This window comes from Balearica regulorum, chromosome 3 (genome assembly GCF_011004875.1).
Source record: "Balearica regulorum gibbericeps isolate bBalReg1 chromosome 3, bBalReg1.pri, whole genome shotgun sequence".
NCBI lineage: Eukaryota > Metazoa > Chordata > Aves > Gruiformes > Gruidae > Balearica > Balearica regulorum.
The window spans coordinates 56023896-56034901 of NC_046186.1; the positions used below are offsets into that span (position 1 = coordinate 56023896).

Here is an 11006-nt window from a genome sequence, read left to right on the forward strand (position 1 = left end):
CAATTAATCCAATTAAAAATTGGGCATATAAGTATTCAAGTGGGCAACTAGTAATTCACAGCCTTAACTTTGATTCCCATGCCACAACACAGCATCATAATATTTAAATATTTCTTCCACTAATGAAGCTTTGAAGAGTGGTTCTGATATACTGCATTTTCAGCCATGATTTTGCATATTTAAACACTGACAGAAGAGTTCAGAGTAAAATGTAATTCATAAAAGACAATAAATCTCAATAAATGGAGAAATGACTGTTTCTTCCAGTTTGGACTAAAGAAAATCTGTTGCTTTTTTTGTTTTTATACTCAATAATACACATAAAGCTTTAAGAAGCTGATAAGTAGCAAACACATTTCAGTTAAGCAAGCCCTTTAAGAAGTGCTGTCTCTGAAAAACAATTTTTCTGATATTGTGCATCACAGTGTAACCTGCACAAGGTAGCACTGGGGAAGCAAAGGCAAGCTTGCACACATCTGAATTTCTCAGCTCAGGACACACTGCCAGACACCGGTTTTCAGAGCAAGTTCTGGTTGTTTGCAAAAGTAGCGTCCTTCTGCCTCTGTTACGGCGATGGATAAGAGTCAGTTTACTCGCCTTCACCTAACATTGCAAGATGAAATATCACCAGTATGTTCACTTTGGCATGGATTAAATGTTTGTGATCCTGTACTAAAAGGGTAATGTGGAGGGCTGGGAAGAAAATAAAGCCGCTCAAATGACTTTCCCATGCTTCCTTCAAATTTACAATGACCTCTTTAAAACACCATTTTTGTCTAAGAAGAGTTTGAATGCCTATTTACTGAATAGTGTCAAAAATTCAGTTTTGGCCACTTAATTTTGTAATTATTACTTACTGGCTCCAGCAATCTTCATTATGAATACAAACTAACTGCTAAGGTATTCTTTAGAGAAGACCCTAGCTACAGAAGGAAACATTTAGAATCATAGAATAATTTAGGTTGCAAGGAACAGAGGAAGTCATTAGGTCCAATCTCTCTCCCCCCCAGTAGGGCTAATGACAGGGGTGGTTAGTTGACTACTCATTCAGGAATTAATTGCACTGGGCAAATAACAACACAGTACCTACTACTAACTTTACAGAACGTACCATCCTGCCTCTTAAATACCTGTTGAAAAAGTAAACTTAGCTTTGTAGACTTATAAAGTATCAAAATTGAATTATTTATATTTAAATAGGAAATCCATTATTTCACTCAACTCTTGTGTTTACTACCATCAAGGTTTTCTGATTCCTCATGAGATGGAGTGATTGGAGACCTCCATACAGCAAGACTGACATCACTTAAGTTTCCAGGTAGAAAATAATTTTCTGTTTGTGTCAGCTTAAACAAAATAATACTTCAGATTATTACAGTAGTTACTTGGTACATTCAACAGAACAAGATGCTCTCCGTTTTAGCGGCTGCTAACTGCTTATACCATCCTTTTTAGAATGTCCCTTTCCTACTCTGAAGGAAGTATTCTATATGTATGTTTCCCCCCGGTATTCTACTAACAAAACTGCAGCGTACTTCAGTAAGGACATCTTATCTTCCCAGAGCTTATCTGGAGCTTGGCTGCCCTTCTCTCATATTAAAGGAAAAGCATTCTCTTAAACTTGGCTAAGTAACTTGCATTTGTCCTGAGCTCATGAGAAAACAAGAGCAACCATGGAAAACTGCTGGAGGACTCATGTTCAAGAATGCTACGGCGAAGGCTCTGGAGATGTTTAGTATCTCCGTACAACAAAAGCAGCTCCTGGTGAACTTTTACAACTGAGCTCTGCTTATGGAATAATCATCTATAACCTGATTTGCTTGAGTGGATTGCGATAGGTTCACTGTGCGATGACATTTTTTGTGATAACCCTCTTGTAATACAGCTACCACCACCTCTAAACAGTCGAGCTTTCAATTTTAAGGATTAGTACTTGAGCTGCAACTCACTACTGAGTCAGAAGAAAAATAGGAGAATTCAACCTTATTGAGAAATTGCCCTTGGAGTCACCTACTTACTACGATTTTTATTTTGTTTTTCCTGAATCTGGCCTATATGGCCTGCTTAGAGCATAGACCTCTCCCTGCAGGCAGACAGAAGAAAACAAATCTCAAGTAGTTCTTACTTTATTTGAAACAACTTTTGTCAGTATTCTGAAGGCTCCAGAAAACAGAATAAAGCAATTGTAACAATTAAATAGACAAGTTTGTCATATACTTCAAAATTCTTGATAAAAGATAAAAGAACACAGGATGCATTTTTAAAGTGTCAGTTTAGAGGCCAGAGTCATGACTTGTGAACAACTGCAGTTTACGCTAAGTTAGCCAACGGGATAATCCAAACTTAAGGGTGTCAAGGCAATTGTGTAGCTGAACAGCTCATTTATAACCAGTCAGACAAACAAGAGGAGGGGCAAAAAGGAGAAGACAAAAAAAAAAAAAAAAGCAAAGAAGTTAAATGAACACTTATTACAGAGTAAGACCAAATATTTCACAAGCCTACGCAACGCTTCTCAAAACACACCACATAAATTCTTAAATACAGTTTATCATTCATGTTAGTTCCTGCACAACTTTCCCAAGGAATTACATAGCAGTCACGGTCTACAAGAGGCAAAGATTATTGCTAGGCAATTACAATACGCACTTATACAACACAGATTATTTGGACAGGAGGACTGTTTTGTTATACACCTACGGTATTGCTATAAATTTGATTAACAATGAGCATTAGGTTACAAAAAGTGCCAGCAAAGTTGCAGTCAGCATGGTAGAGTATCACAGTTGCCCTAGGCAGAAAGAAGATATCACAAATAACACTCGGAGCAAATTCATATACTTCAGGTAATTACAGATATGTTTTGCACATAATACAAAAATAGTATACTCAAGGTAAAGAAAATGGACTTAAAATTTGTAAAACATAAGCTTGAACTGAGTGATTTTGATGATAAAAGAGAACCAGATGTACAAGCCTACCCAAGTGAAACATCATTAGTCTCTACCAAAACCTCCAGACCAAGTACTCATGTATGCTTTTACTTCCTTTGTTAAACCTGCTTCTGTTTTTCTCTTCCCTCTTTACTAACAACATCATTTATTCCATGTCAGTGGAATTAATAGAGAACACGTAAAATAATCTACAAGCTACTTAACTGAAGAGAAAGCAAAAGAAATCAGTCAACATGAAACTTCAAGTGGACTATCTAGCAGCATCTACAGAGCATCCTTTCCAGTTTAACACTTGAAATCTTTAGCAATGATGGGGAAGAAAATAAAAAGAACCTACTGCTAACAAGATTTGTGGATGATTAATGAAGATGACTGATTACCCAGCATTTCAGAATAGTGCGATAAAAAGCACAGAGCAGACTAGATCACCCCTGGGTACCACAGTGGGTCCATTTAAGCAGCATGCTTTTTAATATCTAACAATGCAAAGGTATGTGCACACAAATAAGAAAAGGAGATTGCATTAGAGAACAGAGTAGCACCTCAGGGGCGGGGAGGCTGAGCAGAATAAAAAAAAAGTGATCAGAGGATTAATAACTTTTTATGAGTTTCCAGGGTGTTGCTGCAGGGAGAAGTGCTATGGATGACAAGCTTATTAGCACAGCTCTGTGACTGAGCTTATGTGGCCATATGGTTTAAGAACCAGAACTGGCTTATGGCCAAACTGTTTGGAGGGTGGGCCAGAAGAAGCTTTTATTTGTCTAGCCCAGGCTTTTCAACATGGCTTATATTTTTGCCAAAGAGTGTGAAACAGAATACAGTCAGGATGCCAGAATCAACACATGTTGGTGCACTTAGTAGTTTGTTTACAACTTTCCTCCTGTCCCTTGTATACCAAGTTTGGGGTGTCGTTCTCCAGAACATCCATATTCCTCGCCATCAAATATATTTGGAGCTATATATACACACACACACACACATACATATATGTGAAACAGATGAAGATTTGTGATCTGCAAGAGCATCATGCAGAACATTACATAGAAGAAAGTTTAAGGCACTGTCTATAACAGGATGGAAGCTAGATTTTCATAACACGAGGAATAAGACCAGATACTCTGTAACATTAAATATGCCAATTAAAAAAATCAAACATCCAATTTTTTTCAGCTCTATATGCCTATACATTGTACAATAACAACTCTGAACTACATTATTCTCAGCATATTCAAGAATACATATAAGTTTGACAAAATTAATGTTTTGATTAGAACCGTAGGTTTCTTAGAACATTGTTGCAAAAGCTGACTCAGATTTTAAAATGGTGTTTTCCTTTATTTAAAGTTCACTGAAAAGGTTCCTATCCAGTATCATTAGCAATCTGAAGTGTCAAGAGTGATTTATTATTAAAGCGTGCTATGCCAAAACATGAAACTCTTACTCAAGTACTGGCAAACCCCCAGCAACACTAACATTTTTCATTTCAGTCACTGTTACCAGCTGGTAAGAGTGGGAAAAGAAACAATACTTTCAGTTCTTTTACAGATCTAGCTTTTGACATGTGTAATGTGCAACAATGCTGTGATATTTCTAGAATACTCTTCCAATCGCTAATATTTTCTATATCTGTACATTTTAGAGAGAGCTCTGGCGTCTTTGCATTCAACAGAGCTCAATTAATTTTTCCTCCATTGCTCATCTCTCTGCTTTCCATGGAAGCCTTTGGCATCCACCACACTTCTGGCACTCCTACAGCTCAGCTACATGTTTCATTATGAACCACCTTCTTTTGTTTGTTTGAACATGCCACCTACTGATTTAATATTTCCACCACTTAGAAAGGGTATTGTTCCCCACAAGGAACAATAAATCCTTGTTCACCCCATCTATGCTGCTTTTTATGGGCCTCCATATGTTATACTGAAAAGTTTTCAATGTTTACTACTTGAGTTCAAGTCCACCAGTTCTGTGTATTAACTTAGAATCGTATCTCCCATGTGCCAGTTCAAATTTAGGTATGTTAGACCCCATTTCCTACTTCAAAATTCAATTATTATCTGTTGAGGAATCCTTCTGGGTTCATGGAACTGCTTGCAGTTTGCCATTGCTGTAGCTACCTCGAGTAACTTGGCGCTGCCAAACTGTCACTCTGGTCACTTATTTTCCAGCGCTGTGGTAAATCATTTGAGAGCACGGCCTCAGCAGCAATGGATCCCTGTGAGAGGGCAATGATAACTTTTTGGAAATCTAAAGAGACAAACTTCCTTGTCTTTGTACTGACCAACTTTCTTTGATAAAACACCAGTTTTGTAGCATGACCTTCTCTTACAAATGCTGTGTTGAGTCACTCATCCACATATCTGCTAATGTTATTCTTTTATACAAGTTTCTATTAATTTAGTTGTCAAAGATGTTGGGCTTACTTCCAAAATTAAGATCACATACTGAAATCCAAAATTCCAAGAAATCCAGCAGCAACAGTGAAGAGAACCAAGATGAAGGGGTGGAGGAGGAGATGTTGAAGCTTTTTAATTTCAATTAACATATTGTTTAAATACATATACAATTAATTTTCTAGAGCTATATTAATAAACTTACTGTTTAAAAATACACTTTGTGGTACACTGCAAGACAGTTTTGAATATACATTTTGGCAGGCTTTAAAAATCTTCATACATACTCCGTACAAGAAACTACAAAAATCAGTTCAAAGTGGGAGGAATAGGATCTTGCTAAATTATAGTACTTTGGCTTTGTAGATTGTGAGTATTTATTAAATGCCTCCCTTTTCCCCTCCAGAAAAGGTCCTTTTTCACTTGCATAGACTAATTATACTATGCCCACAAGTTACAATATTATTAAACTTGCAATACTGGACAAGAAATACAGTTACAGATAATTAAAAAAGCCCTTTAGTAACACTCACTTAAGTGCAGAAAACACTTCTAGAAAGAGCTCTCCGATAGTGCAGCAATGCTCATTAGTTTTAAAATTAGTACAGAAGACCTGGAGAGCAATAGCTTCTGGGTTGGGGGGCTGGTAGTAGGGTGCTGTGAAAAAAATTGGCAAAATTGTGATTTTGCCCCTTCCACACTACGAAGGCAGATGGATAAAGCTCTATTTTAGCAAATACTGTTAACAGTAATCTGAAACTTTAACCTTTAAAGTATCAACAGTTAACAGCACTTACTCAGGGCCTAACTTTCTACCAGGTATGGGCAGAGAACAATTAGTACTCACAGCAGAAGTCACACCAGCATAGAAGACATGCCTTGTTTTGCACCAGGCGTGGTGCAAACAGGTATTTAGCTATTCCAATTTACTTGATTAGTCTAGAAATAGCTGGAATTCATTCCATATGCTTCACAGAATTAAACTAATACGAATGCTAGAGACAACAACTGATGACTTTTTGCTTCTGCATTTTCAAATAGTTGTTATTGTAACTGAATTCTTTGTAGTTGGAGTAAGCTATAAAAAGCCTACAATAGTGTTAGTTACTTGCCAAGACAACATGGTAAAAGCTGAAGTGGCAAATAAAAAGGAAATCAAAACATTACACGGATGTGCTGAAAAGACTTTGCAATGGTCAGAGGCCAGTATCTGGCTTTGGCTTGAAACAAATATTTCAGGTTTACAAATGTTTCAGTCTTTCTCTAGAAGTTAATTATTTTTACTGTGCACATGTGAGAGGAAGCAACTTCTGCTCATAACATGAATATGTCTACAGTCTATCAGTCTAAAGACTCCTTCAACTCATCAAATACACCCTCCACACACACTGCTCACAGAATACCAGCAAGGATCAAGGCAGGTCCTTGTCTTCAAAAGTTGTTTCCATGGCCTGGATTTAGGACAAATAAAATGTCATTTCAAATTTCGGCAAGAAGTCTTTGGCTACAGAAGAGCTCTACTACTCTTAATTTGTATGAGTTGCTAAAGCAGCATCCTTTTCCTTTCCCCAAGGTCAGAACCACCAGTCGTCACTATCCTTTCTCCCATTGTCATCCCACTGGCCGTATTCCTCTTCCCCTAGCCTAACAATAGTGTCAGTATGGTTGCCAAATTCATGGTGGTACTGCCTAACAGTCACATCTATGCGTAATTACATTTCTTAAAAGCCCATCTTATTTTTGTGTTTCAGGGAAACACATTGTGATGTGTATCTTGCCTGCAAGACACAACCTTCATTATAATCTACGAAATGCCTTATGCTAGCAAGGAGTGAAGCATTTATACTTTCAAAATTAAGCTTAGAAGCACTATCATTCGAAAACAACTCTCCTCTTCAGCATCAGGAGAGCTATACTGTCTGTACCCTACACAACATCAAGCACCAGTAAGCTACAGCATTGGGAACCTGTTGTTCCCCACAGTGAAGTACTTAAAGTCTCTATCCGATAACAGACCCTACCAATGTAAAGTACCACAACTGCACCAATTAATTCATAGGAGGGGAAGTGTTCAAAATTAAACAGCTGGCTAATGAAATATGCTATATCTTACTGCTATTAAGACAATCAGAAACCAGTATTTCTGAAAATTAGGAAGCAAGAAGAGATGATCATGGCAAATTGGATAGTTATGATGGATGACAGCGAACTGAAGGTCTTGATTTCTGAAGGTTGTGAGGAGATTCACAGGACACAAAGCTGAAGGTAATGTATTCTCAACTACTTCAATTCAGAATTACCTTAAAAGTAGTCAACTATTTGCAATTCTTTGTTTCTGGTTCTTATTTTTTTAAAAAAAGATAAGGAAACTTGTTTGTTCTTTCACAAAGAAAAAGAGGTTCAACTATTTAACACACAAATTAAAAAAAATAAAAAAAGGAAAAGACAACAAACCAGATTATCTTTTTATTGTTTTATTGCTTTATGAAAAAGAAGGTGTCTCTTGAATTCAAACATGAAGGTACAGATCAGTTTAACAATCTCAGGACACTATTACAAAAACAAGAATTTGTTTCTAAAAAACCAAAGAAACCAAAGGAGATGATGGATTTGGGAAAGGATAGCTTATGAGACAAAACTGCTTGCAGATATGCTGCTCTTTAGTATTCTGTAAAGCAATTCAGCAGAAAGAGACCTAATGCTTATTTTGATTTGCCACCAAGATCAATAAGAGCAAAAATGTTTCTAAGGAAATCTCCTCAGCAATAAGATCTTATACTAGATGACCACAATGACAAAGTGAACTGCATTTAGACTGACTCTAGCTCTTACTCCTTTAAATGCACTTTTATTTTCAGATTCAACATTTGTCCTGTTACACACCAAATAGTGCCTGCAGTGATTTATTCTTATGAAACATCCACAGAACTCATAGAATCACAGAATGGTTTGGGTTGGAAGAGACCGCAAAGACCATTCAATTCCAACCCCCCTGCCATGGGCAGGGACACCCTCCACTAGACCAGGTTGCCCAAAGCCCCATCCAACCTGGCCTTGAACACTTCCAGGGATGGGGCACCCGCAACCTCTCTGGACAACCTATTCCAGTGCCTCACCACCCTCATAGAGAAGTTATTACTAATCCAAACATATCCTGCCTCGTTTTAAAGCCATTACCCCTTGTCCTATCACTACATGCCCTTGTAAACAGTCCCTCTCCAGCTTTCCTGTAGGCCCCTTCAGGTACTGGAAGGCTGCTATAAGGTCTCCCTGGAGCCTTCTTTTCTCCAGGCTGAACAACCCCAACTCTCCCAGTCTGTCTTCATAGGAAAGGTGCTCCAGTCTCTGATCATCTTCATGGCCCTCCTCTGGACTCGCTCCAACAGCTCCATGTCCTCCTTATGTTGGGGGCCCCAAAGCCAGACACAGTACTCTAGGTGGGGTCTCATGAGAGCGGAGTAGAGGGGGAGAACCACCTGCTGGTCGCACTTCTTTTGTTGTAGACCAGGATACATTTGGCTTTGTGGGCTGCAAGTACACATTGCCCGGTCATGTTGAGCTTCTTATCAATCAACACTTCCAAGTCTTTCTCCTCAGGGCTGCTTTCAATCCATTCTCCACTCAGTCTGTAGCTGTGCTTGGGATCGCCCCAAGAAGCCCTTTGCACTGGGCCTTGTTGAACTTCATACAGTTCGCACGGGTCCACCTCTCCAGCCTGTCAAGGTCCCTCTGGATGGCATCCCTTCCCTCCAGTGTGTCGACTGCACCACACAGCTTGGTGTCGTCAGCAAACTTGCTGAGGATGCACTCACTCCTGCTGTCCATGTTGCCAACAAAGCTGTTAAACAGCATCAGTTCCGACACAGACTCCCAAGGAACGCCGCTCATCACTGGTCTCCATTTGGACATCGAGCCATCAACCACAACTCTTTCAGTGCGATTGTTCAGCCAATTTCTTATCCACCAAGTGGTCCATCCATCAAATCCATGTCTCTCTAATTTAGAGACAAGGATGTTGTGTCCGACAGTGTCAAATGCTTTGCATAAGTCCAGGTAGATGATATGAGTTGCTCTTCCCTTATCCACCAACACTGTAACTCCATCGTAGAAAGCCACCAAATTTCTCAGGCATGATTTGCCCTTAGTGAAGCCATGTTGGCTGTCACTGATTTTTTTGTCTGTCCTTATTTTCCATGTGCCTGAGTACAGTTTCCAGCAGGATTTACTCCATGATCTTGCCAGGCACGGAGGTGAGACTGACCGGCCTGTAGATCCCTAGGTCTTCCTTTTTTTTTTTTTTTAAATGGAAGTTATGTTTCTCCTTTTCCAGTCAGTGGGAACTTTACCAGAATTTCATGACTTCTCAAATATGATGGAGAGTGGCTTCGAAACTTCATCCACCGGGGCCCTCAGCACCTGCAGATGTATCTCATCAGGTCCCATGGACTTCTGCACCTTCAGGTTCCTTAGATGGTCTCAAACCTGATCTTCTCCTACAGGGGATGGTTCTTCATTCTCCCAGTCCCTGCCTTTGCCTTCTGCGACTTGGGCAGTGTGGCTAGAGCACTTGCTGGTGAAGACTGAGGCAAAAAAGTTGTTGAGCACCTCAGCTTTCTCCATATCCCAGGTAACCAGGTTTTCCATTTTCTTCTGGAGAGGGCCCATATTTCCCCCAGTCTTCCTTTTATCACTAACATACCTACAGAAGCTTTTCTTGTTGCCCTTGACATCCCTTGCCAGATTTAATTCTATCAGGGCTTCAGCTTTCCTAACTTGATCCCTGGCTGCTCGGATAATTTCTCTGTATTCTTCTCAAGCTACCTGCCCTTGCTTCCACCTCCGGTAGGCTTCCTTTTTTGTGTTTGATTTTGTCCAAGAGCTCACTGTTCATCTATGCAGGCGCCTCAGTGTTTTTTCTGACTTCCTCTTTGTTGGGATGCATCACTCCTGAGCTTGGAGGAGGTGATCCTTGAATACTAACCAGCTTTCTTGGGCCCCTCTTCCCTCCCAGGGCTTTGTCCCAGGGTACTCTACCAAACAGGTCCCTGAAGAGACCAGAGTCTGCTCTCCTGAAGTCCAAGGCGGTGAGCTTGCTGTGCACCCTCCTCACTGCCTTATGGATCTTAAACTCCACTGTTTCATGGTCACTGCAGCCAAGGCTGCCCTTGAGCTTCACACTCCCCACCAACCCCTCCTTGTTGGTGAGAACAAGGTCCAGCATAGCACCTCTCCTCATTGGCTCCTCTCTCACTTGGAGGAGGAAGTTATCATCAATGCCTTCCAGGAACCTCCTAGATTGCTTATGCCCTGCTGTGTTGCCCCTACAACAGACATCAGGATTGTTGAAGCCCTCCATGAGGACCAGGGCTTGTGAACATGAGGCTGCTCCTATCTGTTAATAGAGGGCCTCATCCACTCGGTCTTCCTGATCAGGTGGCCTGCAGCAGACCTCCACTATAGTGTCCCCTGTCCCTGCCCTCCCTTTAATCCTGAACCATAAGCTCTCAGTTGACTCCTCAACCATCCCCAGGCTGAGCTCCATGCACTTCAGCTGATCACAGAGGGCAACACTCCCTCCTTGTCTCCCCTGCTTGTCCTTCCTAAAAAGCCTGTACCTTTCCATCCCAACACTCCAGTCATAGGAGCCATCCCACCATGTCTC

At 40.2% G+C, this 11006-nt stretch overlaps 1 protein-coding gene across 1 annotated transcript in view; it reads right to left on the reverse strand.

Annotated features, from left to right (window-relative positions):
* Nucleotides 1-11006, reverse strand: part of MAN1A1 (mannosidase alpha class 1A member 1) — a 154564-nt gene that overhangs the window by 102299 nt on the left and 41259 nt on the right. The gene's annotated exons all lie outside the window — the stretch shown is intronic.